Source organism: Pezoporus occidentalis, unplaced genomic scaffold, assembly GCF_034315485.1.
Source record: "Pezoporus occidentalis ecotype Australia unplaced genomic scaffold, CSIRO_AGI_Poc_V1 ctg3, whole genome shotgun sequence".
In the NCBI taxonomy this organism is placed as follows: domain Eukaryota; kingdom Metazoa; phylum Chordata; class Aves; order Psittaciformes; family Psittacidae; genus Pezoporus; species Pezoporus occidentalis.
This window is the reverse complement of record NW_026914940.1, coordinates 4,306,951-4,332,336: the sequence shown is the minus strand read 5'-3', so window position 1 is coordinate 4,332,336 and position 25,386 is coordinate 4,306,951. Positions and strand designations below refer to the sequence as shown.

The 25,386-nt window shown below is 42.5% G+C and overlaps 1 protein-coding gene across 6 annotated transcripts in view; it reads right to left on the bottom strand.

Moving 5' to 3' along the window:
* Positions 1–25,386, bottom strand: part of COL22A1 (collagen type XXII alpha 1 chain) — a 223,280-nt gene that overhangs the window by 164,055 nt on the left and 33,839 nt on the right. The window lies entirely within an intron of this gene.

Sequence of the window (25,386 nt, the reverse complement as noted above, 5' to 3'; positions counted from 1 at the left end):
AACATTCATTGTCAGATATTCTTTCCCAGCAAATGAACCAACCCCTAAGTGCCACCCACCCTTGGAAATAAATCCATAAGGAAAAAAAGAACTGGCATATTTTTTCAACTGCAGTGGTGGAACTGACAGTGTAATGATACTGCAATTGCTTCTATACTAACATTATAATTTGGAGCAAGGTGTGGATAAAACAGAGCATTGCAGCAATTACACAATTCCACCTTGCGGTTTAATGCCTTATGAAATTCTCACTCTCATTCTGAAATCACACTGTATGACAAAACTGTGAAGTTTAAAGGCCATCGGTGCCAGGAAAATCACTCATTCATTGCTACAGGAGCCAAGGTGGATTCTGTCTTTTTCCCTTTAAATAAGGCCAACCTTGGTTCTGGATGAAGTTTCCGTATTTGCACTTCTGTCATCACAGTGATGGGCATCATAAATGCCCACAATGAAAAGGGAAGAACAAACCCTCCCCACAACACAGCTTGCAGACTGAGCAAACACAGCTACAGCCCACCCTACTCCTCATAATATCCCAAGGTTGTTATATTTTTCCACTAAAACATTATTGTAAAAACACACCAAAACCCAGCTGAATTGCTCTCCAGACTTGCCTGGCTTCTGAGTAGGTCCCAAGTGACTGCACTGGGAATGCAGATATCAGCATTTGCAGGGCTCCTTCCCCCTTTATCAGTGCAGCAGCCAGAAGATGTGGCTCTCTAACCACATATTCAGTGCCTGGCACTGTTCAGTACATGTTATATTCCACACAAAGGGCAAGAGAAATTACTGCTAGGTTTTATACCCAGAAAGCATTCATGCAGCACACATAAAAGGTCCCAGGAAAGAGGATGCTCTTCTTCAGCTCTGTCTACATGAAAGGAGAAACAAGGCTCCTTTAGAGGGCAATTCAGAGCAGAAACCCAATTTGTGTGCCCTGATTCACCTCTGAAAAAGCTACTCTCATCCTACTGGTTACAGGGGGAAGCTAAGGACACATGATTTCCAAGTTAAACATCTATCAAAGGCTTCACAGTTACATCCATCCAATTAAAACAAGCATGGTTGGGTGCATTTCTGGATACTGAGGCCAAGACATGTTCTAGCCCACTCTATGCTAGCAAATGGTCAGTCTCCAAAACAAGGCAGCTGCTGACCATGAACACTCCCTGGCGCATTACAAGGACCCATCTGGGCCCTAGAAATGTTCCAACAGAGTTTTAGCTTGCTTGGGCCAAAATGTGCCAGACACCGGTGCAAATGAGTACATTACACTGCGTAGAAATCCTTCTGGACACGTTTATGGTTACCAGTTTAGGTATAGCCCATAAATATCACCCTTTGCTAAGAGCCTGGTAATAAAGATCAAAAGAAACCTCTTGGGCACAAATGGTCACAGGTCACCAATCTTTAAATGCATCAGCTCAAACAAGAAAGTGGGAAAGGGACTGAGTGCGCAGCCAAGAAATGCTGTATGCTGTTTAAGCAGGGACAGAGGAAATGCAGGGAGTTCTGGCATTTGGAAAACACATGAAGTCCTTTTGAAGGTGAAAAAAGAAAACAAAAGGTAAATTATTCTCCTACATTTAGCTCCTGTCATGCCTCACTTACACTGGATCTGTTCACATAAATGTGAAAAACACCATTTTCCCCACAAAGGAGCAGGCTGTGCTATGTATTTATTCTCATCCTGGATACAAGCTTCTGTGTCTTCTCCTTTTGCCACCACCCCCTGCCTTTTTATGTCTCTTTTATGTCTGTCCCATGTTCTGGATGTTGATTCTAAAAGGGCCCATACTGCTACAAGTACTCACACCTCAACAGCACATAGGAAGTGAAAACTACACAACCACACCAACACAGGGACCAGTGAAGAGCCCAACAGCCCTATCTCCCCACCAACACAGGGACCACCCAAGAGTGCAACAGCCCTATCTCCAGGTAGATCCCACCCTCTAACCCTCAGCCTATCTTCAGATGCTCTTTAAAACTTCCTATAGAAGCTCCTGAATCTTGGTGAGGATTCATCTTTCCAAGGGGTACCTACACTTCAGGATTCATTGATAGCCTCTCCCCATCTAACACACCCACACCAAACACAAGAAACTCGTTGGACGGCTGACAGCAGACATATATTGTCAAGAGGACCGATGTAATTAGCATTATTTAAGTGAACAGCATACAGAATTAATTTGCACATGCTCCCACAGGGAATAAATGGCACTATGGGAACTATGAATATAGCATCAGACCTCAGCACTTCCCAGCTAATTTGCTTGTGTCTGCCCCTAAACGAATACACAGACTGTGTGCCAAGGAGCTTGTCGGCAAACAGCACAAGGTTTTGAAGAAAGCAATTAGCAGCTGCAGTGCTTTCCACCCAGGCTGTGAACTGATTGCTACTCCAGGGCATGAGTCTACCCCTTCCTCTGGTTCTCCCATCTTGGAAAAGACGTGAAGCTTCACCCTGCTGTGTGCCTGATCCCAGTGAACTGCAGGGTTCTTACTGAGTAGCCCATCATTGAATTAGCAGATAAATCACAGAATCATAGAATGGTTTGGGTTGGAAAGGACCTCAAGATCATCCAGTTCCAGCACCCCTGCCATGGACAGGGACAACTCACACTAGACCATGCTGCCCAAGGCTCTGTCTAACCCACCCTTGAACACTGCCAGGGATGAAGCATTTACCACTTCTTTGGGCAACCTGTTCTAGTGCCTCACCACCCTCACAGTAAAGAACTTCTTCCTTATATCTAATGTGAATTTCCCCTGTTTCAGTTTGAACTCATCACCCCTTGTCCTATCACTACAGTCCGTGATGAAGAGTCAAGAGTGTAGTTTCCTAATCCAAGCACTGTCAAAATGGAGAGATGTCAAGTTAGGGTTTATAACTTACTTTTAAAAAACAAAAACCTACAAAGACTGAAAACATAATTTTATTTATTAAATTGCAATAAGGACAATGACTTGTCCAGAATAATAACAAGAATTCCACCTACAGCACTCCATTACTTCAGAGTTCTTCTAAAAGTGAATTAATTAGAAGCAACTTGGCTCAAAGCTGACATCTTTTCAGCTGATCAATAAATATATACTAGTTGTTCCCAAATAACTTTTAAGAGAGAAATATAGCTCAAGGGCATGCTTAAGGGGACTCTGACTGGCATTACTCCTCTGGTATAATTATACAACGGCAAATCGAACAGTATCATCTTCCATGTGGGTGTTTTTGGGGGCTACTGCAATGGTAGCTTTGGGACTTTAACCAGCAGCTGTATAATTGTATCGCAAGAGCAAAGAACTGAAATTCCCATATATATTCAAAACTAGACTCTGGATTTGGTTTTGTTTTGTAAAGAAATCACCTTTGCAAAATCCAGGGGGTTTAAAGACTTTGGTTTCCTCTTAGAAGAAGCCAGGATAAATTAACCTCCAGGCAGAAGGGCCTGGATACACCTCAGCAGACTCAGGAGTTTGGCTGGTTGCAGTCCACATCCTTCCACTACATGAATTTGACTTTTCATGGCTAAGACATGAACTGGTCATGTAGAGGCAGAAGGTAATGGCAAGCATGTGCAAGGCCCATATCACCAACTAGAGAAACTAATGACACTTCTTTGGTGGCAGAGCTCTTCAGAAGGGATCCTTTAACAACAAAGCCTCCCTCTGATAATCTTCACAGGGATAAACCTAGGGAATACCAATGGAAACTATGATTCTGTGATTCTGTGAAACGGTGTAGGGATGAAGTAGTTGATCATCTGAGAACAAGGGTTTGTCTCAGACCAAGCACCAGAATGCAGGATCAAGCTCAGTGCCTACTTCATTAAATGCAAAGAGTTTAAAAGGGTCATTGGCATTTGGCATCTTTATGGATTTAAAGACCTTTAAGAGACTATCTGAGTTTTACAGCTTTCAAACACAAAAAGCCAGGCTGAAAGCACTGACTTTATTTTCGACTTACGGTTTGAAAGATAATTTCAGTCCAGTGTTAATTTTATCCAAATAGCTTCATCCACCCTCCAGTTCCCATATGTGCCAACAGGCCCATACTCTCTAAGGAGCTTTGCATAAGGTCTGGGATCGTTACTGTCATGGGTACTTGCAGGAATCTCTCCTCTGAAGCCTGAAAGCACCTGAAAGAAAAGCAGCCAAGTGGGAAGTCCTTTTGAAGGCATCTGCCCCTCTTTGCTACATAAAGGAAAGCAAGCACTTGGGGGGCTATCAATCAAAGTAGGCACAACCTGAGCTCTGTTCCTCTACCCAAGTACACGTTTCAGATTCCTCTTCTTCCTGCCCTCCCACTCCAAGTTTTCCTTACTCAAAAATGGCAATAAATCATTTTTAAGGAATATAAAAGAGGTCTGAAATTATGCATCAGGGGAAGCACAGAGGGAGAGAGGGGAGAGGATCAACCAGAGTACAAAAAGGAAACAATACAAGAGACAGAAAGCACATGAGTATCAATCAGCAGCTACAGCCCTGCCACTTCCGAACACTGAGGTCTTCATTGCTCACAAAAAACCTATCCGTGCCAAAAAAGCTCCCATTTGTCATGCCCTGTGCCATAATATAGGACTGCCACACTGTGCAATACACCTGTGTTGTTTTAGTCATGTATTTGGAATGAAATAGTGCTATTCTGCTTGTGTGCCAGCAATACAACCCAAGACTCCACACAGATACACCAGGAGGAGTTAATGATCTAAGAGTTCCAGCCGCACATCCATGAAAGGCTGGATCTTGGTGTAATCATAGCCATCGACATGGCTCCTCTCTATGGAAGCAAGCACGCTGACTCTCTGAAGAAGAACATGGTTTGCACTGACTTTTTAAAAGTATATTAAATAATTGACATTTTGACCTGAAAAGAGAACTTCTTCACTTTGTAAAAGAAAAAAAAAAAAGAAAAAGAAGATCAAAATAAGACATTTTAATAACTTTAAAACTTTTTTCCTATCCCTCTCCATCACCAAAAACTCATCTAAATTGGCTTTTCCCAGGAAGTTTCAAGCTTGATGAATTAGCATTTTCCCTATGACAGGCATTTAATTAAGAGGTCCCAAGCCAATTTTGAGAGGTTTCTTTCCCTACAAGCCCATGGACCTAGGGGTATATGGTACGCGAGTGGATGATTTTATCTGCTGCCAGTTAGGAAAGACAGAGTTGAAACTGATGTTTAAATCATAAATAAAATGAAACTTGCAGGCAGAAGTACGGTATTTCAGCTCGAGAGCCTCTGATGAGTCCTGAAGGACAACCTGCAGCAATTGCTCTCTAGTCTCAGAAGGAAAAGATTTTGTGGATTCAGGGAAGGAGACATTCGCTGTTATCAAACGCCTCGGTAGCAGCTCAATAGAAGTGGTCTGTAGTGAAACCCATCTCCAGAAGGTGTCCTTGCAGAGTCACTGCACATTTTAAAGCACTGATTCCACCAGTTTGGTGTTGTGGCAGTTTTATTGTGTTTGTTTTGGTGTTGTTTTATTTTAGTTTGTTTTGCACATCCCTAATTTGTTTTTCAGGACCTCTGAGACCTGCATTTCAAATTTAGGCCAAGTCTCACCACCAGCCGAACAATTCCTTTTCTTCCTTTTGGACTTATATGTCCAAGTGATGCAGAATCAGAAGCAGATGCTTCTGCTGTGCATCCGTGAAGAGGGATTTTATGCTCAGCTCCTCATCTTCAGTCTGCATCACCTGGTGTGGGGATGCACTGTGATCCTGCTCAGCACAATCCACTGTGCACAGCAGCGGGTGGACACAGTCCTGCAGCATCAGGACCCCTGTTAGTCAATGCCTTTGTATAGCACTAAAACAAAGGTGTTCTCCTTGCACCAAAGAGGCACACAGGCACTGAGAACTGGGCAGACTCTACTGCTTTAGTTCTTTTTCCTACCCCATCTGTTACCTCAGATATTGCTCCCCCTTTCTGTTTAGCAGAGGCGCAGATTGTTACTACTAAAGTCAATACCCAGAAAAGCAATCCTTGGAGATCTGCAGCAGTTATTTCCCCCACTTCATACAGAGTGCTTTGGGCACAAGGTAAAATAAAAGCAGGGAAGAGCAGGGAAAGAGCTTGGCTGGGGTGTTCATGTGTCTCTACACACGAAGAAGGCACAGCTAGAAGTGCTCACAAATACCTGGCAATGTTCAGGGCAATCAGCCTTGGGTTTTATGAGGGAGAAGAGCATCCCTACAGAAAGCTCCCTGGGGGACATTACCAGTTGCTTATAAGGTCCAGAAGCAATGGGGAAGGTGTGTGGGTGCATGCTATAGAGGACACAGACCGCTCTGCAAACCAATGGGATCAATGCAGAGCTGTTACTTTGCCTGAATCATAGCATCAGTAGCATCTGTCCCTTGAGGGCTATGGGAAAATAGTATCACAGCTTTACTTACTGGGAAGTTGCCTATTCAGTGAGGTTTCGCTTGCAGTTATACATTGCCAATGCAGAGGGAGAACTGGTAATGTTATCATAGGGACTGCAATGCTGACAGCTACCTTTTCAAGCAGGATTCTTACCCTTTTAAAGACAGACTTGAGCTTTTACTGAATATGAGGAAGGTTTGTGCATGTTTACCTGAGCTAGTTTGAAGAAATATACACATGGGGAGTGGATATTCTTTGTGTTGACCTGAAGAAGAAATTGTTTCTGGAAGCGGATGGCATGAGAATGAGTTCGTGCTTGCAGAGGTGTATGAGGGCATATATTGGGGTGGGACTTTGTATGTGAAGGAAAGAACAGTGAGTGATGAAGTCTGTTACAAGATTACAGCTAGAAACGTTAAAGCTTTCCATTAGAGCTTTCTGATAAGATTAGAAATATTCTGTACAATTACCATTTGTTAGAGTGACCAAAAGCACGAAGTGGCAAAAAATTCATTATAAAAATTAAGCAGAATACACATGAGAGGGGAATGCAGAGGATGGAAAATAGAGCTAAGGAAGTTAATCCATTTCTTTAAAAACCCTTTTTAGTAACTCCAAAACACACCCCACAATATGGACCAGTTGGCCCTTTGCCACCTCCTGCTTCAGGGCAATGGAAATAGGATCCAGGAGCTCAGCAAATACCACTGGTGAACAAAGGCCCCAGTGCCAGGGTTTTTTGGCACCAGCACCATTCCCACGCATCGCCCCATGTCCCCTTTGGAGAGCAGGACTGTGTGTATGGCATGTTGAGTCCAAGTGTCCCTGCCTGGCACTGGGAGCTTTGTCCTCTTCCTCTCCCTGGGTTTCTCAGAGGTCTGAGCTGTCTGAACCATCCAGGGGGTTCCCTCATACACTGACCCAGCCTCATTGTGCTCTGCCCCAGTGAGCGTAACTAATAACTGCAGCTTGCCTCCTTTAATTGCGGCTCTGAATAACCCAGAGGGAGTACCAACCCCTCCAACAAAGCAGAGCCACCCTCATTGCAGCCACAGCTGCCACTCACACAGGTCTGTGCTGGTGTTCCACAAAAGCTGGTCTATTTGCATGGAAAGAGGCTATCACAAGAAACAGCTCTGAGCACACAGAGGCCAGCATGAATTCCAGGGAAGTACCCATAGCAGAGCATGCCTAGCATCCCATGCCCACACTTGCTGAGTGTCAGTGGCTTGGCTGAGTTATTTCGTGCTGCACCAGGATTTTCTAAGCAGCTGTGGAAGCCCAAAGGAATGTCATACACGCTGGTGATGGGAATTACTGCAAACCAGAGGGTGTTTCTTTAGCTCAGAATACAAAACAGATCAGCTTTTCTGCAAGCACTGGTAAGAAAAACACTCATTAGTGCTAAGTGTGGTGATTGGCCACCTCTCTTGCTTAGTTACTCATTCGTTAAAGTGAAATTAATCTGAACTTAGATCAATGTAAATGAGCGCAGAATGTAACTGTTTTGTTTTGTGAACACCCATCTGCTGCTGTTGGTGAGAGCAGAGAAGCAAAGCTAAAAGTGAAACACAGGACACCACAAACTAAGATCTATCCCTAATGATTTGCTATGAGACAGCAATGCATCCTGTTACGGCTGCTAGCCCCCAAAACCTAGCCTGAGGATGTGGAGACATTTGTATGAATCAAGAGGTTAATATAGATAAGGCTTTGCTGGGGAGCCAAGGAAGGAGGCAGGAAAGGCAGAATGCCTCAAGTTCCCCATGTGGAGAGGTCAAAGATAGCCTTGGCTTGGTAAACACTGAGAAACACACATATATAACACATCATGGTTTTGGCTTTGGCCATGAGGTTCCAGAGCTTCTTTATTTCATTGAGCCCCTTAACATAGCAGCATCTCAGATTAGACTTCATAGGTCATTGCGTGAAAACCCAAATCCACATAGAAGATGACACCACAGATGTGATGTGCATAAGTGATAGCTGCGCCACCACTGTGACAGCATTTAGGACTCGCTGAGGGACCCATCCACACCACAAAATAGTGTAGTATGGCCCAATGCTTCCGCACTCAATCATCCCATCTGCTTTACAGTGCTCAACACCTCTTTATCTCTATACAAACCAAACTTTGGCCAGGAGGGCAAGAAGGCAGAGCCAAACTACTCTTCACACTCCCATCCACCCAAACCTAGGATGCCACATTCCCACTGCATGTTAGGAAAAGGTTCCTAGCCTGAGCCTGTATTATTCCTTGAACCATGTCTGGTCATTGTTTGGAAAGAGCTCATTAGCACAGAGTGAACCCATCCCACTGGGTGTCCCATGCACTACGGTGGGCCACTGCCAGAGCCCAGGTCTTGTACTGGAGTTGTCCACCTTCCAAAGGCCTGTGTTAACACAGCAACCCTCTGTGTTGCATTCCTCCTTGTTCCCCTATGTGTGCATGTATAGAGTCAGGCTCTCCAACACTACTACTCAGCACAGCCATTCACAATGAAGGATGCCTTACTTAAACTGATTGCCTCCATCTCAGAGCTCACTCTGAGCTATCAAGAACAAGCAGAGATGTGGCTGAGTTAGTCCAGCACTGATTACAATGGAGCACAAAGGAACCAAGTCCATATTAAGACCTGCAACAAGTTTTAACACAACTGATGGGCCTGGACCCACAGTTTTCTTGTTTCCATGCTTCTCCAAAGGCATGATGGGCACTAATGATCGTATCTCCTAATATATTATTCCACAGGTGGTTTGGGAATTTAGCAACACTGGTGTTCAATGTGGCATGAATTTTCTACGTCAGTGCAAGGTCACTTACAACTCCATATAAAAAAGTAATTTAAAAATAAGATTAATATTCAGCCCAAAGCCAAGAGTGAAACATTAAACAGACTGGCAGTCTTTTTCTAAGGGAGGCATGTTTTAAACTGTTTCCTTAGACTACAATAACTAGAAATCTCACAATGTCCATTCTTTTAATCAGAATATGTTACTGAGATCATGTTTCTTCAAATATCATAAATGTGAGAAGCTCGAGAGAGAATCATAGAAGCATAAAACAGTTAGGGTTGGAAAAGACCTTAAGATCATCCAGTTCCAACCCCCCTGACATGGGAGGGAACACCTCACACTAAGCCATGTCACCGAAGGCTCCATCCAACACAGCCTTTGACCAGTCATTTTAGTAAATGTTGAGAGCATAAAGAGAGAATGGCAATATTACCTCTGGACAGTGAAGTTCTTCTAATGAAAGACCAGATTCATCCCTGGTCAGAAAAAACTACTGAATCATGAGGCAGATTCACAATTGTTGTAACTTCTGAGCAAGAATGAATTTGGACCTATACATAGAAAAGAGAGACACAGGACTAGACTGTAGGCACCCCTCCTCACCTGATTTGAAAGGAGGGCTGGTCAAGAGACAGCTAAGGACAGGACAATGTTTCAATGGGTCTATATTGGAGGCAGTATCAGTACCATGTCCACAGAGCCAGGACCCTCTTGACATCTTGCACAAGCAGTGAGCAAGCCCAAGTTTTCATCACACATGTCTGTCCAGACAAACATAAAGCTGCACATATAGACCTAATATTATGTGCATTAACTACTTTATACATGTAGGTAAACTGCCATATATAATTGCTTTTGAATTAATATTGTTATGGGTGTCCCTTACTAGAATCACTTTCTAAAGTGGGGCATTTTAACTAAATATTCACCTCCCACAGCTGGATTTCATTTCCTTATGCTTCACCTTCATTGAAAAGAGCTGTCAAAGCAGAACAAGTGCATCCAGCAGGGAAGGTTAAGGGCTGCTAGCAGAATTGTAGAGGAGCAAGCACTGTGTTACATTTTCCTTCTTGAAAATTAATATTAAGCAGTTCTTCACACTATCACTCCAGCACAGCTCCTCCTCAGCTACAAATCACAAAGTGTAGGGAGAATCAAACATAGCATCCAGCCTGGCACCTTAGACAGAAAGTGACATGAATGCTGGATTCAGGATGCTGGGGAAGGATTCCTCATCAGGAACTGTAGTGACAGGACAAGGGGTAATGGGTTAAAAGTTAAACAGGGGAAGTTTAGGTTGGATATAAGGAAGAAGTTCTTTACTGTAAGAGTGGTGAGGCACTGGAATGGGTTGCCCAGGGAAGTTGTGAATGCTCCATCCCTGGCAGTGTTTGAAATCAGGTTGGACAGAGCCTTGGGTGACGGTTTAGTGTGAGGTGTCCCTGTCCATGGCAGGGAGTTGAAACTGGATGCTCTCAAGGTCCTTTTGAACCCAAACTATTCTGTGAATCTATGAAGAGCTCAGCCTAGAGCAGGAAAGCACACAGATGTTGGTTCTTTATACTGACTTCAGCTGCTTTTTCATAGGTCCCACCAACCCTGGAAAATTATCCTTAATGTGTTAAAAAAAACCACGGCCAACAAAAACCAAACAAAACCCCAGAAATGACTGTACAATTATAGGCACATTGCAGATACATGTCTATGTTTTCCACATTCCCTTCCAAAATGTTATAATTAAACATCTACTGATTTAAGGAAAACTCAGACTGCACTATTCTGAAATTAGGATACTCCACTCCCCCCATGGGAGCACAGATCCACCCAGCATGAAAAGCGTGTTTAGACATTCCTGTGGTTTCCATTCCCTACATTTTATTTGCATTTACTGAAAGATAATCACTTGATTCACTTCCAGTTATATATATATATGTGTGTGTATATATATATATGTAAGCATATGTATACATTAAAAAAGTAGTGGATGCTATAAAAAGGACTGAGTGCAAAAAATGGAGAAATTAAAGAATGCTGGATAGAACCTGTATTCCCAAAGAAGATAATTTCAAGGCAGTATTATGGAGGATGCTTGAGTCCATGGGAGATATGGAGTCCTTTATCAGTGACCTCAATCAGATGACCAGCCAGCACTTCCACTTAGTGGACCAATACTTTATCTCCTGCTCAGCTTGAAAGCATACAATCTCAGGCAGTACCTCCCTGGGTAAAGCAGATGAAAGGGGGAATGCCCTTGGTGCCCTCAGTCCTGTTGGTTTCTGGTGACTGCAGGTTACTTGGCAGCTTATGCTATAATGGAGTGTGGCTGGGGGGAGAAAAAACACAGACAAACCAACCTCTGTGACTATGAACTTGATGGCATAAATTCATCTGCTCCTCTTGGCATTTCTCCCTCTTGCTCCACCACAGCACAGGGTTACTGGTAGAAAACACTTTTCCTGAAAAGCTGGTTTTCTCCTGTACATTTTGTGGTGAAGGGAAGACAATTATTGAGAAGAAGAAAGGAAAGAACAGAAGATGAAAGGGCTAGCATCTCACAATTACAGCCCCAGGAGCTCCTGCACAACTCCTGGACTGCACCACCATAGCATCAACCTTGTCAATCAGCAGTAGAAGAGACATGAGCAGAAACACCACTCAGAGACCTACAGAGCCAGGTCAGGCCCATCTTGAATGCTGGACTGTGCTGAGCACACTGGGAAGGTGCAGGGCCACCCACATACACACATAATAATTCCATGTATATCCAGGATTGAGGAATAGTCTCCTAGGAATTTCTACATTTGTGTCATATCTCTCCCCTACTGGTAGGACAAGAATTATTTAATCACTGAAGAGGTTGGATATAACACAGGATCTCTAAACCCCAAGAAGGATTCTCTTTATGCTTGAGTACACCAAACTTTCCATGGAAAGTCTTCATTTTCCCATAAGGAAGGGGACTGCACCATGTGTAAATCAAGTGTACCAAGGGTTTTTTTCAGAGATCTTTTACTGCCCTGCCGTGTGAGCTTAAGAAAACCACTGGATTCACTTGAAATAACTCAGCCTTGATGAGAATAGTTGTATGAAGTTGTGGCAAAACAGTCTCATACTTTTTCAGATGTTTGCCTAAGTAAACAATTATTATCTTGCTACATTACTAGTGCATGGAAAATAATCAGCAGTGAGATATTACTGATCATAAACACAGATGAGTGAAACTACTCCATGCTCCAGATGAGAGTTCCAAAATAAAACTTACTGCTCTAGTTATAATCTTAGCTAAGATGATCAGTGTTAAAAGAACTGAAAGAAGGAAAGAACCTGCAGTAGGATCTGAACAAGGAAAAACCTTCTTGTCCCTGTGAGAGCAAGAGACAGGATTGGAAATTTCAGCAAGACAAAACATTTTATGATCTAGGAATGCACCTATAAAAATCAAAGAAAAAAACTGAGACTTGTCTTTATTACAGGCCCCCTGCTCTAAAATAGATAAATATATCCACATCCAAAGCCAAATTACTGGAGAGATGTAATCAACTCAGGAATAGTTTGTAGAGCTTAATGTGGTGGCAGGGTGTAGCAACCCATCCACTAATTCCATTTGCTTAGTGGTCCTACGCTGTATTTCTGTGCTGTCAGCAAGTACCCAGGACAGCATTTTTAACTAAATAATATGCAAAAGGCTTTACAGTGAAAAACCACAATCACCCACTGGGATAAAATGCTAATTATAGATGATGAAAATAGTTCATTCTGAACCAGCCATAAATTAAAGAGATTCCTGTGCACCATCTTCCATTGTGTGAAACCGCAGCATCTTACAGCATATAAAAAGCTGAGAGCATGTAAATATTCAGCTGGTGATAAATACATTATAAATATAATATTAGCTCCAAGGAAATCAATTCTTCGGGATATTATTAAGGCCACCACAGAGTCACAGGACAGTTTGTCAGGTAAACAAGACAAGCATCAGCTTGCTCATAGGAATAAGAACAGTCAGTGAAAATGATGCTGAATTTCGGAAGGATTTGTAGCTCTGCAAAACTTACATTAGTCCTGAAGCAGCTCTGTTAAAAATCAACATTCATGACTCACTACTCCAGCACAGAGCTCCGATAGCTTGAAGGGATAGTGCAGATACCTCCCTAAATATGTTGATTTGTAACTAATGCAGTAAATTTTCTAGGACAGTTTGCCTTTTTTCATAGGATGCTATATACTCACAGCTCAAGTAAGACTCATGGCCTATGTGTTACAGCTAAGATCATGATGACTTCTTTCTGCTTCTATACTCTGTGCCCTTTTCAATAAAGCAGCAAGCTCTGAACTAATTGGGCCATAAGTGTTGAAGGGCGGTTGTTTCTCTTTAAGGGAAGCTGTGATTGCAGGTTGTCAATAAGCTGGACTAAAGCAGGAGCATTATGCCCAGTGTTTGTGCTCTAACAAGACTCATGGGGCTAAGCACTGCCAAAATACATAGGGAAATATAGTGTCAGGAACTGAAAAAATAGCCATCTAAGGTTCTTAGTCTAGACACTACAGTGACCTTCCCAAGGTGCCAAGCAGACCTCTTTTACCTCTGATAGAGTTGCACCACAGAGCACTGAGATTTGGTTTCAGGAATCTGAGACTCAAAGGCTGGTCTGGACCACTTCAGTCCCCTGGGATTGTTATCCCTGAGCACATCCCCTCTCTGTCATGATCCTTACTACATGTATCATGCTTATATACAAGAGTCAGGATATTCAAAGCAAACCATGCTGTCTTCCAGCCGGGACGACTACAGAGTCACCACTCACAGCAACACTTCTGCAAGTGGCAGCCACAGTGAATTCATCATAAACTTAAACAAATATGTTTTCATTACCTAAATCCCTACTTAGCTTGAAAGTCATTTGCCATCTTTCCAGTCCTGTTCCCAGTCCCAAGCCCACAGGATGCATCAGCAGTTCTAGTGGGTTTTTTGATCAGGTCCTACAAGTGAATCCTGAGCTTGCCTGTGTGGGAAGACAATTGGTATACACCAATAACATGGACTTGGTTAACATGGGAACTGGTCTGAGCTGGCATCCTCCCCATTTACATTCCATATAGTACAGTTTATTTTAGGGTCTGACTTTGTTACAGAGAAAACTGGAAAGATCATTAAACAAAAGTGGATTTGCAGGCCTGTCTCAGGGTGCAACCTTCATCCTCCAATTAACCAAGAAAAAAAAGGCTATTTGCAGCAAAGATGTCTTCCACCAACATCAAATTTAAAAGCTGTCTCCTTCTCTGTTACTCTTAATTGTATTTCAGCCATTAGTTGTTTCTTAAAACATTATCTCCTTGCTATAATGAGGCAACTGTCTGCAGCAGGTAGTATCATGATATACTTCACTTCAAGAGTCGATTTATCCTGTTTAGGAAGAAGCCCAAGATAAGGGAGAGGAAACCATTCTTAGTCCCTTAGGGGTGAAGTAAATTTAGCAGTACATTTGACCCAAAACACATGGCAGTACTTGACAACAGTTCTCTAAACTGGCACTGACCCCTGCGACTGCACAAATACTGCAGTATCAGATCGCTAGATGAGAAATGCACCACACACCTAAGCTTGCAACCACACTGGTCTATATTTGCATCCACAATTTAAATCCCAAGAGACTGGTTTACTGGCATAAAGAATTATTGTATTCCCAGAAAGCGGCAGGGAAAGAAGATCCAACTCTGGATCTGGGTGGCTTTTGGTAGTCAAAGTGAGGAATCATAGAATAGAATCATAGAATAGCTAGGGCTGGAAAGGACCTTAAGATCATCCAGTTCCAACCCCCCTGCCATGGGCAGGGACATCTCACACTAAACCATGTCACCCAAGGCTCTGTCCAACCTGATCTCAAACACTGCCAGGGATGGAGCATTCACAGCTTCCCTAGCCAACCCATTCCAGTGCCTCACCACCCTTACAGTAAAGAACTTCTTCCTTATAATCAGTCTAAACTTCCCGTTTAAGTTTGGAATATGGTGCGAGCAACTTACCTAAGCTCTCTCAGAAGTTAATGAAAAGAGATGGGCACCCAGAGGTTGGATCACGCCACCTTGTCTAAACACTTTTCTTTGAAAAGGATGGATCACTCTCTGGAGGTGTCTACTCCTTTCCACTATCAAAAGAGTCTAGACAAATATCTTTCAGGCCACTGCAGTTAGATGATATGAATCCCACTGAAGATACTTGAATATAAAGACAGAATAATGTTTAATTCAATTCATGGATCTCAGTTCTGATCCAACATCTGTTTTAAATTCAGAAACACTCTTTAAGTTATTTGAGTCATTTGCCAGAAAGCGTTAGCACTAGCGACTACAATTCTGCTGCACCATCCTACTTGAGTCATATTAGTACTGCAGCCTCTCATAGAGATGTTATGTCTTCACTGCCAAAACTGAGGTTTTTATAGTAGTTAACTAATATATGCTATCCATCTTGCTATAAAACCCTGGAGGAACAAAGCACAGTGATTTCCACTGCAGTGTAGCTAAACGAAGTCTTGCCCAGAGGCGGTGGGTTGGGTTGATTGTGTGTAGTTACACTGCAGTAAAAATGTCCTGTATTTCATCTTCACTAGGGTTTTAACATGTGATGGCTTTTTATCTACCTCACTGTAAAAAAAAAAAAAAGACTGATGCTTCAGGCTGGAAGGATACAGCTTTATTTTCTGGAGTTTATATATCTATAAATAGAGAAATAAATGTGCTATACATGGACACTCATACACACATATCTATGTATATTATATATAGATGTATATAAAATATATATATAAATATATACATAAAATATAAAGTTATAGCCAAACTGACACTAAATGTTAACTATTAAACTGTAAGGAAAAGAACAGAGTTTTGAAACCTGACATCACACAAGGCTGCTATTCAACAGTTTAGGACAGGGAGTATCAAAACCCATATCATCCTATTGAGCTACCTTCCCTGAAAGATACCCACCCTCCTTCTGGTCAGCATTAGCAGTACTACTCACAGTTACCAAAATAGAGAGCGTGCCAAGAGGCATTTTAGGCAGAAATCTGAACAATTCTCCATCATTTGTAACTACATTAATACAGCAGAGCTTCTTACAATCTCTTATTTGCATTTTAAAGAACCTAATGAGTACTTTATCAAAAAGCAGTTCTAGGTGTTCAAAATGCTCCCACTGCTTTTGTTTCACATTACAAATGAGATTACTGATTTGAAAAGGAATTTGGTATTTGCATGTAACTTGTAGGGATCTTGATGGGATTGAAACACTAACCCTACAATTTACTAACAAAAATAACCCACCAGACAAACCATGCTGCAGCTCTAGCACTGGGAAAGAAATATTCAGCAGACCAGTACATTGCATTCAACTTTGCCTGTTGGCTTAGCTCATTTGAAAACAAAAAGAGAAGCTGAAGTTCAATGGCAGGAAGAGCTGATAACCTTGACAGATTTCCACAGAAGAAAGGATGCACCACATTATATTACCAAAGGATGAAAAAGGATATGGTTATATCATCTGAGTTTAAACTCCAGTAATAGCATGAAGGTCTCTTTTGCAGAATCCACGCCAGGTTTACTTGTATCAAAGCTCTATCTACAGCCTCAAAATAACCCCTCAGACACTTAAATGACAAGCTTTGCTTTGGTCCTGAGCACAGGGATAAACAACATAGGCTTCCAAAGGTGGCCCAGCAAGACTCAGAACTTGCAAAGATTTCATCACAGATCTTAAAAATAGGTGTTCCTGCTCACTTTGTTGCAGGTGTTAATGTGGCAGCTTACCTAGATCTGAGCTTCGTTTTGTTCTTACAGTTCACTTCTGCTGTGAAATTGCTTCTGAAATCAGATTAACTTTCAGGTGATGCAAAGAACTTGATTCATTACTGCAAAAGGTCACAGATTTTCCAGTGAAGCTGGAGAAAGCAGCCATTTAGCCAGGCCATAGGGTTTGTGTTAAACTTCTGCCTAAGTGTCACAAGCAGCCTATGACCAACAGTGGCTGTGTCCTTCCTGCAGGAGCCAGCACCCCCATGGTAACTCCAAGCTCCCTCATTACTTCGAATATAAGGATCTCCATCCCTCATTGCCCTTATTCATCACAAGACTTTGAGACTGGAATATATGGAGCCACAAGACAACAGTCCTGAGAGACTAAGCTCACCATTGCCATAGGGGGTTTACAGAAATACTGGAAGCTGCAGGGTTCAGGAAAACCACTAGGTTTCAGGAAAACTATAATATGCTATGATGGAACCTTTAGGGCATTGCATGGGGTTTTGCATGTTCAAACATGACAAACATTCATACGCCTCTATTATTTGCAGTAAATTCTACCAGCTCCACCAGAAGAACTGGGACTAAATCTCCACATCACCTTTCCAGACTTGGCTTTCCCTATCCTAAATAGAAGTACATCCCCAAATCGAGGGACAGCAAAGGAAAGCTAATTTATAGGTGAGCCTAACCAGGCCAGGTGATGGTCTAGCTACATTTATAAGCTGTGCTGAAAGATACCGTTGATTTTGGCAGCAACAGCCACATAAAGCACAGGGAGGGGGGGAAAGGCAGGCCTAAATCATTCTGTAAGTGGTGTCATTCCAGTGTAAAGTCAGTTTGGAGGCTGTTAATGAAAGAGGCAGAAAGCCCTGACTGCACAAGAGCTGCTGAGGTTTGAAACAGTTTAGCTTTCTGAAGCACACATGGCAAGGGTTTTTTCCCTTATCTCTGTTATTCTTGGATACATAAGCTGGTAACTAAGCCTGATACCTCCAAGGGTTTTTGGTGCTTTGCCCTAGTCTCTTATTGAGCATCTACCCAACCTCAGAGGTTATTCCTTCTACTGAGCACTCCCTATCAGCCTATCAGAAAGCAAACACCACGATAGATAGTGATGCCCCAAGCATGAGTCCTTTCTGTTATCCCATCACTTGGACCCCACCAGAGCAGACAGAAAGCCTCTGCCTGATTGCAGCTGGATACATGTTGGGCTCCACAGCCTAATTTTGAATGTGCTGAGCACCCACAGCTCGTGCAAAATCGATGAGGGCTGCAGGCGGTGTTGAAAAACAACCTACTAACAACTTTCAGCACATGACAATGTGTTCCAGCTTTCTGCCTGTTCCTATTTCGGTATTTCTGTCTCATCCCTAGGATATTTAGAAATTGCTCCCATAGTCACCATATTTTTCCTCTTTTTGTTCTCTAAACGGCACATTACTGTTTCGTAAGATGTAATTTCTCCTGCCACTGAGATCCATACTTTTCCTGCATTTCTCAATGTTTCTTTCTAATGTCTGAGTCTTCCTTTTAGTTGCCATGAGCCTAATCTTCTTCCTGCCTTTACAATTAGTTTTGCTGTATATCAAACACTGTTCTTAGAGATTCCTTCTTTGAAATGCAAGAAAAACTATAACAAGCTAAGGTGATGTTATCATTCAGTTAGATTCTGTGATTTTGGACAAGGCATTGTTGACAGTTGAGATTCATTGCTATATGTAAAGTGATTGTCAATGTTTTGTGATGTTACTATTTGTATGTAACTGCTAAAGAAAAATTAGACATAAGAAAGGCAAGTGCAGAAGGGTTAGTTACTCTCATTTTATCATATTTCTACCTTCAGAGCCCCTTACTAAGGTTCCCAACAGTCTGTATGAAGCCACAGGTTTGGAACAAACTCCTTTTCTCAGCTGTATCAAAGAAGAGTGGCAGTAACACTGTTTTCTGCCACAGATTTGTTTGGACAACTTGGATTCATATCCTTGCCCCCTCAGCAAAAAAGGAGAAATTGCACCACAGCTGCTGAAAGGCTGAATTTCTTCCTCACCCGAAGGCAACACATAAGGCATCACTTTTTCCAATGTACAAGGGAAGAAAAATACATTGATAAATCACCTTCCAAAGTTATAACAGAGCTAACATCCATTCCAGGGGAGAGAAGCTGCTTGGGTACAGGTCACACAAATACCAGAGTGCTGCCTGGAGACACTGACTGTATCTAAGTGAAGGCGATGGTCAGCTTGCTCATCCCACCTAACAACATCAGCAAGATGCTACATGCCAGACACTGTGTGTATCCGAGGAAGGAGAGCTCTGTCATTACAGCTACACCCCAAACAGCCAGAAGCTAAGTCGGTAGTAAAGCAGCAATAATTAGGCATACTGAGGAGCCTATTTAAGGAACATATAACAGAACCATGAAGAAATCCATCTGCAGCGGGATATTTTTGTTGAACAGACCATTTATTTGAGGCAAGCAAGCTGTGCTGGAGCCTAGAAGTAGGGTTTGAATGGGAAGAACCTGCCCAGCCACCTACTTTGTACACACTTAAACCAGAAGATGCCACAGCACAAGCACACATTTACAGTGGGAACACATAGAGGATTCTCTTCAGCTTTCTGAACTCCTTAGCTAATGTTTATCAAGCTGATATGAACTGGCACTGTATCAAAGGATGCAATCCAGATCTTCCTCACACTTTTTATGTGTGTTCTCACCTTGTGCCAGTTCCTCCCCTGGGACAGCAAATGGCCATGTGGCTGCATGATGAACTGAATCTGAATAAAAACTAGTCTGGGAAAGAAAACAAGAGTATTCATTGGCTCCCTGCTGTAGTTCATGGAGGGGCCACATAAATGCTTGTGCTGGCAGATGGGAGAAAGAATTTAGGAAGACTTTCTTTTTTAGCAGTGGGGCTGGCTTTAACTGGGCATAAAACAGCACTGTTGCTAAGCTCAGAATAAACCTATTCATTTCAAAGCCCAAGCAAAATAGGAAGTTATTTGAAATCATAGAACTGTTAAGCTTGGAGAAGACCTTTAAAATCATCACAGTCAGCTATTAACCTCATGCTGCCATGTCCACCACTAAACCATGTCCATGAGCATCACATCTACACATCTTTGAAATGCCTCCAGGGATGGTGACCACTTCCCTGGGCAGCCTGTTCCAATCCTTTCAGGGAAGAAATTGTTCCTAATATCCAATCTAAATCTCCCCTGGCTCAGCTTGAGGCCATTTCCTCTTGTCCTGTCACTTGTTACTTGGGAGAAGAGACTGACCCCACCTCACTACAACCTCCTCTCAGGCAGTTTTAGAAAGTGATAAGGTCCCCCCTGAGCCTTCTTCAGACTAAACCCCGCAGTTACCTCAGCCGTTGCTCATCACACTTGTGCTCCAGACACTTCATCAGCTCCATTGCCCTCCTTTGGACACACAATTTAAATTGTATAGAGGTTACACAATGGCAGGACAGAACTGTATCCACGATCCAGGAAAACAGTCATACCCACACCATCTCTGGAGGAACACAGGACCAACCAGCAGCCACTGCGCACTCCCTAAGTACAAAGATCTCTGTCCACCAGACACCACGGAGCCCGCTTGCTCTAAGCTGGTGGTGACCAGACCAAGTGGAAAATCAGGTCTGAGAGGGTCAAGCATTAGATTTGAAAACAGAAAGTGCTGCAAGAGAAAAGAGAAAATGAATATCTTTGCTGTGTTTCCTGGAGCCACAGTCCAAGATACCGGGTTATCCTTCAACAAGCCAGTGGCAGAAGAAAGCTGTGTAATGTCATGATCACTATGCTCATCAAATACTTAATCTCCTCCCAGCATATCATCCAGGAAAAATAGATCTTTCTTTTTCTTCTTTTTCAAGCAAAGGATAAACTGGTGTAAAATCCTGTCACAGACCTCTAGTACCTTTGCAGGAAGCTGCAGTTAACCAGAAAGGATGTGTAATCCTGTCATCTGTGACATGAGAGATTGCTAGATGTTTTAGATGCTACAGAGAAAGCTGCCACTGCAGCTGTGGGAGAAGATCATCGAGAAACAAGAGGGGATATCAGAGGCAATATCAGCTGGGTCACTGCCTAGCAGCAGCTTTTAAAACGGCAGCAGTTGTCTGATAAGCTTTGAACAGACTTCCTAAAATACCTGGAAGCAACTAGATTTTCAAGTGAGGATCAAAATATAGTAGCTGCACTTAGTCTGGGCATAGGCTTAAGCAGCCAAATGTGGAACATCCTACTAAGAAGGCTGCCCTTGGCAGACATGAGGTACACATGAGCTACAAGTTATTACTCTAACCTATGGCAGGGGGGCTGGAACTAGGTTATCTTAAGGTCCTTTCCAAACCTAGCTCTTCTGTGATGATTCTGTGATGATGAACACTTTAACTTTCTCTGCATTCAGCACGGAGGTTGACACCAAACAGTTTTCCAACTAAATGCACTTGTGGCACGTACGAAGTTCTGCCACAGACAAGAAGCTATGTCCACATTTGTAAGAGGTCTCTACAAACCATTGCAACAATGAAAAAGAACTCCTGCAGTAAGACCAAGCAAGACTTGGCACTATTGCTGAGCTGCTTTTGAAAAGACCAAATAAAGTCATAGTCCAACTATGAAAGCAGAACCAGTCTACAAATCCCCAAGTCCACAAGTTCCACTCAACAAACTAGAAGAACTAAAACTACCACTACAACTGTGTTCATTAAAATCCCTTTGGATTCTCAGTCCTGCCAGTTTGTTGAGTTCTATTTCCTTTCTTATTGCATGATGTCTAGTGCAAAGCTACCTAGAAATTAATGCTTTCACAGTGAAACCTTAGAGCTTAAGAGGAAGTATAAAATGGAGGTAAACTCTTAGGTGCTGATGCATTCCAATGTTTCAGTACTCATGTGAGATTTGACTATAATGATAAGTCTTTTAGGAACTATCAGTCAAGATATGGCGATTCAGATGCCTACCCTTTGTTATGGTGTCTGTGCATGAGATATTTTTAACATTGAAGACAAGGAAAAAACAGCTTGCTGTTCTTCTGTGAACATACCATGACCCTGAGCAAAGCTGACTTCAAAAACCTTTTAGATTGCTACCTAAAATGGTTTTCAAGGTGTTTCTGGAAGCCTTTTTGCATCAGAAACAGAACAGTGGTAGCATAAGACTTATATTTTATGCACTGCATATATAACACAAAGTCTACAAAGACGTGCAAACAAAAATAAATGTTATGAATCTTGTGACTCCTTTTGGTATTATATCATAGAATCATAGAACAGCTTGGGTTGGAAAGGACCTTAACATCATCCAGTTCCAACCCCACTGCCATGGACAGGGACATCTCACACTAAACCATGTCACCCAAGGCTTCGTCCAACCTGGCCTTGAACACCGCCAGGAATGGAGCATTCACAACCTCCCTGGGCAACCCATTCCAGTGCCTCACCAGCCTTACAGTAAAGAACTTCCTCCTTATATCCAATCTAAACTTCCCCTGTTTAAGTTTGAACCCATTACCCCTTCTCCTATCACTACAGTCTCTAATGAAGAGTCCATCCTCAGCATCCCTATAGCACCCCTTCAGATACTGGAAGGCTGCTATGAGGTCTCTACGTAGCCTTCTCTTCTCCAGGCTGAACAGCCCCAACTTTCTCAGCCTATCTTCATACGGGAGGTGCTCCAGTCCCCTGATCATCCTCGTGGCCTCCTCTGGACTTGTTCCAACAGTTCCATGTCCTTTTTGTGTTGGGGACACCAGAATTGCACACAATACTCCAAGCGAGGTCTCACAAGAGAAGAATAGAGGGGCAGGATGGCCTCAGTAGAGGAGCAAGATCACCTTACTATCACAGGCCTCACTACATCATTGGTACCAACCAGTCACTGAAACATTTTTCCTTGTGTTTGCAAAGCATTTGAGATTTATATGATGAGATAATCCTTTGGTCTTCACACATCTAGAATCACAGAATCATAGAAAGAATGCTTTGTGTTGGAAGGGACCTTAAAGCTCATCCAGTTCCAACCCCTGCCACAGGCAGGGACACCTTCCACTAGAGCAAGGTGGTCCAAGCCCTGTCCAACCTGGCCTTGAACACTGCCAGGGATGGGGCAGCCACAGCTTCTCTGGGCAACCTATTGCACTTGCAGAGGAACTTGTTATGTCAAGGAACTCGCCAAGCTCAGAGATAGCTGAAAACTGCTTGTAGAAAGGGCTGTGTTATACATGAAAGTCACTACAGGACACAGACCAGTGCTCAGTATAATGCTTCTGTAGTACTTCCTTAGAAAACATCTGTTTGTGTTTCTTCTATTACTAGCTGTATTAAAAAAAATCCACCCAAATCTTAGCAGAATCTCTACCTTTAAAGCCAAATTTATTTTCAAGTTGTGAAATCTGATGTTTCCAGTAGAGCAGAGGCTCAGTAATTGCACATCCATATGCACATGCACATACATATGCACATGCACATACCCAAGTACTCTGAGGGTCCTAAGTCACAGGCTCTGCTCTCTGGAGCCAGTAAAGGCTGAGAATGTTTTGGGGAAATCTTTCTCCTCAGCTTTGAAAACTGTATCTTATCACCTGCCTCACTTATGGATAACAGAATAAACCCAAATATGACAGCATCCAAAGCACTGCAATTGGTGTTGTTTAGAAACAATTACCTCTAGGCAGGTATGTATGTTTTAGGTCACCATTGCAACATCTTCTGCATTGAGGCTTAAATGTCAGTGCTAAACAGTGCTACCAGTTTCAAACCAGGTTGAAAACTCTGTACATGCAGTAACATAAAATCCAGCTTTAAATTAAATCTGAGTTGAAATAAAGCAAAAAAAAAAAAAAAGCTCTCTTTGACAAGCATAAAGCCGCTGTTTACCTACAAGGAGCAGATGTTGGTGTATTTTTAAATCTACCAACATAGCTGCCTGTTGTTATCTCTACAATATGTAAGCAGAGATCTTATTTAGGAAGCACGTAGCATCTCTGGAATTTTTAGCAGAATGTACCTCTGCTGCTTTCCTGTGAAAGCATCACCCATTTTTTTGCCTGCTAACTATAGTTCAGACTGCAATGGAGAGGTTTGGCAAAAATATCTCCCACTGCCACAATGTCCCACTGAGCAGACATGGTATTTTCCAATTCTGCTATGCTTGTTTCCACAAGATCAAATGAGAGCTAAAATGCTATTAATGCACTTAATGATACTGTCCTAGCAATAAATTCAGTCAAATATAGCGAGATGGAATGACTTAGTCTAGGACAGATGTCCAGTGAGCCCCTAGATGAGTGATTCTGAACAGCTGTTGGCATGAAATGCAGCATTTACAAGACTTCAGGACTCCACGTCTCAGCACTATGAGGACTGGAAGACTCATCACTGCTCAGTACAACCAAAACACTCCTACCATTTCCTCTCCTCCATTCATGTGTCTCCCAGGAGCTCTCCAAGGATTATGTCTATTAAAACCCTAGCTTGGCTGTGACAATGTGTGCTTTTGTCTTAGGATGTGCATGAACTGAACAGCAGCTTGGCTTGTGCCCTTGTCACGCCCTCCACCCACCTGGTGGTGTGCATGGTCCTGGTTAATGCACAGCTGTCATTAAAACCACAGAGTTAACTACAACAGCTGTAAAAGGCTTTACCTTCTAAATACCTATAGGGCATAGCCCTTACAGTAAACTCTCTTCCTATTCCTACTGTGTTAACATGAAGAGGCACAAGAAATCACTTGGTCCTGTTCTGCACCAGCCCTCTCTCACCTCCCAGAACAGCTCCACCTCACATACTCAGATAACAAAGAAGTTATCTGACCTCAAAACTAATATTTCTGCTGATCCCATCCTCTATTTCAGTAGCCAGCTTCAGTGACAGCAAGAATTTCTTATTTGTTTAGACCTGAACTAAACATCATGCCTATTAAAAACATTTTGCATGCAGAACAGTGGATTAAAGAAAGTAAATAATAAAATTAATAATAAATTAATTATATTAAGTATGTCAAATAAATTAAGTATGTCAAGAATGATTCTGCCAAAGAGCCATTTCCTTGCTCTAAATCTAGGAAGAAAAGACATATAATGGTTTTCCAAGCAGAAAAAAATGAGGTACAGAGGAACAGAGTAAATAATTTTTGATATCCAGTGAAATCAGAACAAAACTGGGCTCTAATTGCAGCAAGAGTGATTGAGGACAGATGCTGGGAAGAAGATGACCCCCATAGAGGTGGGAATGAAGTATCTAGGGATGTTGGACCATATCATCAGAGCCCCTGGATCAGAACGCCCCCCAGGAATAGCTACAGCAGACCTTCTATAACTGCTGTTGCTGTGCAACCCAGTCCATTGAACCTGTGTTTGCTGCCTTAGTTGATAACTCCTCTTTCTGCCCTGCATCTACTTA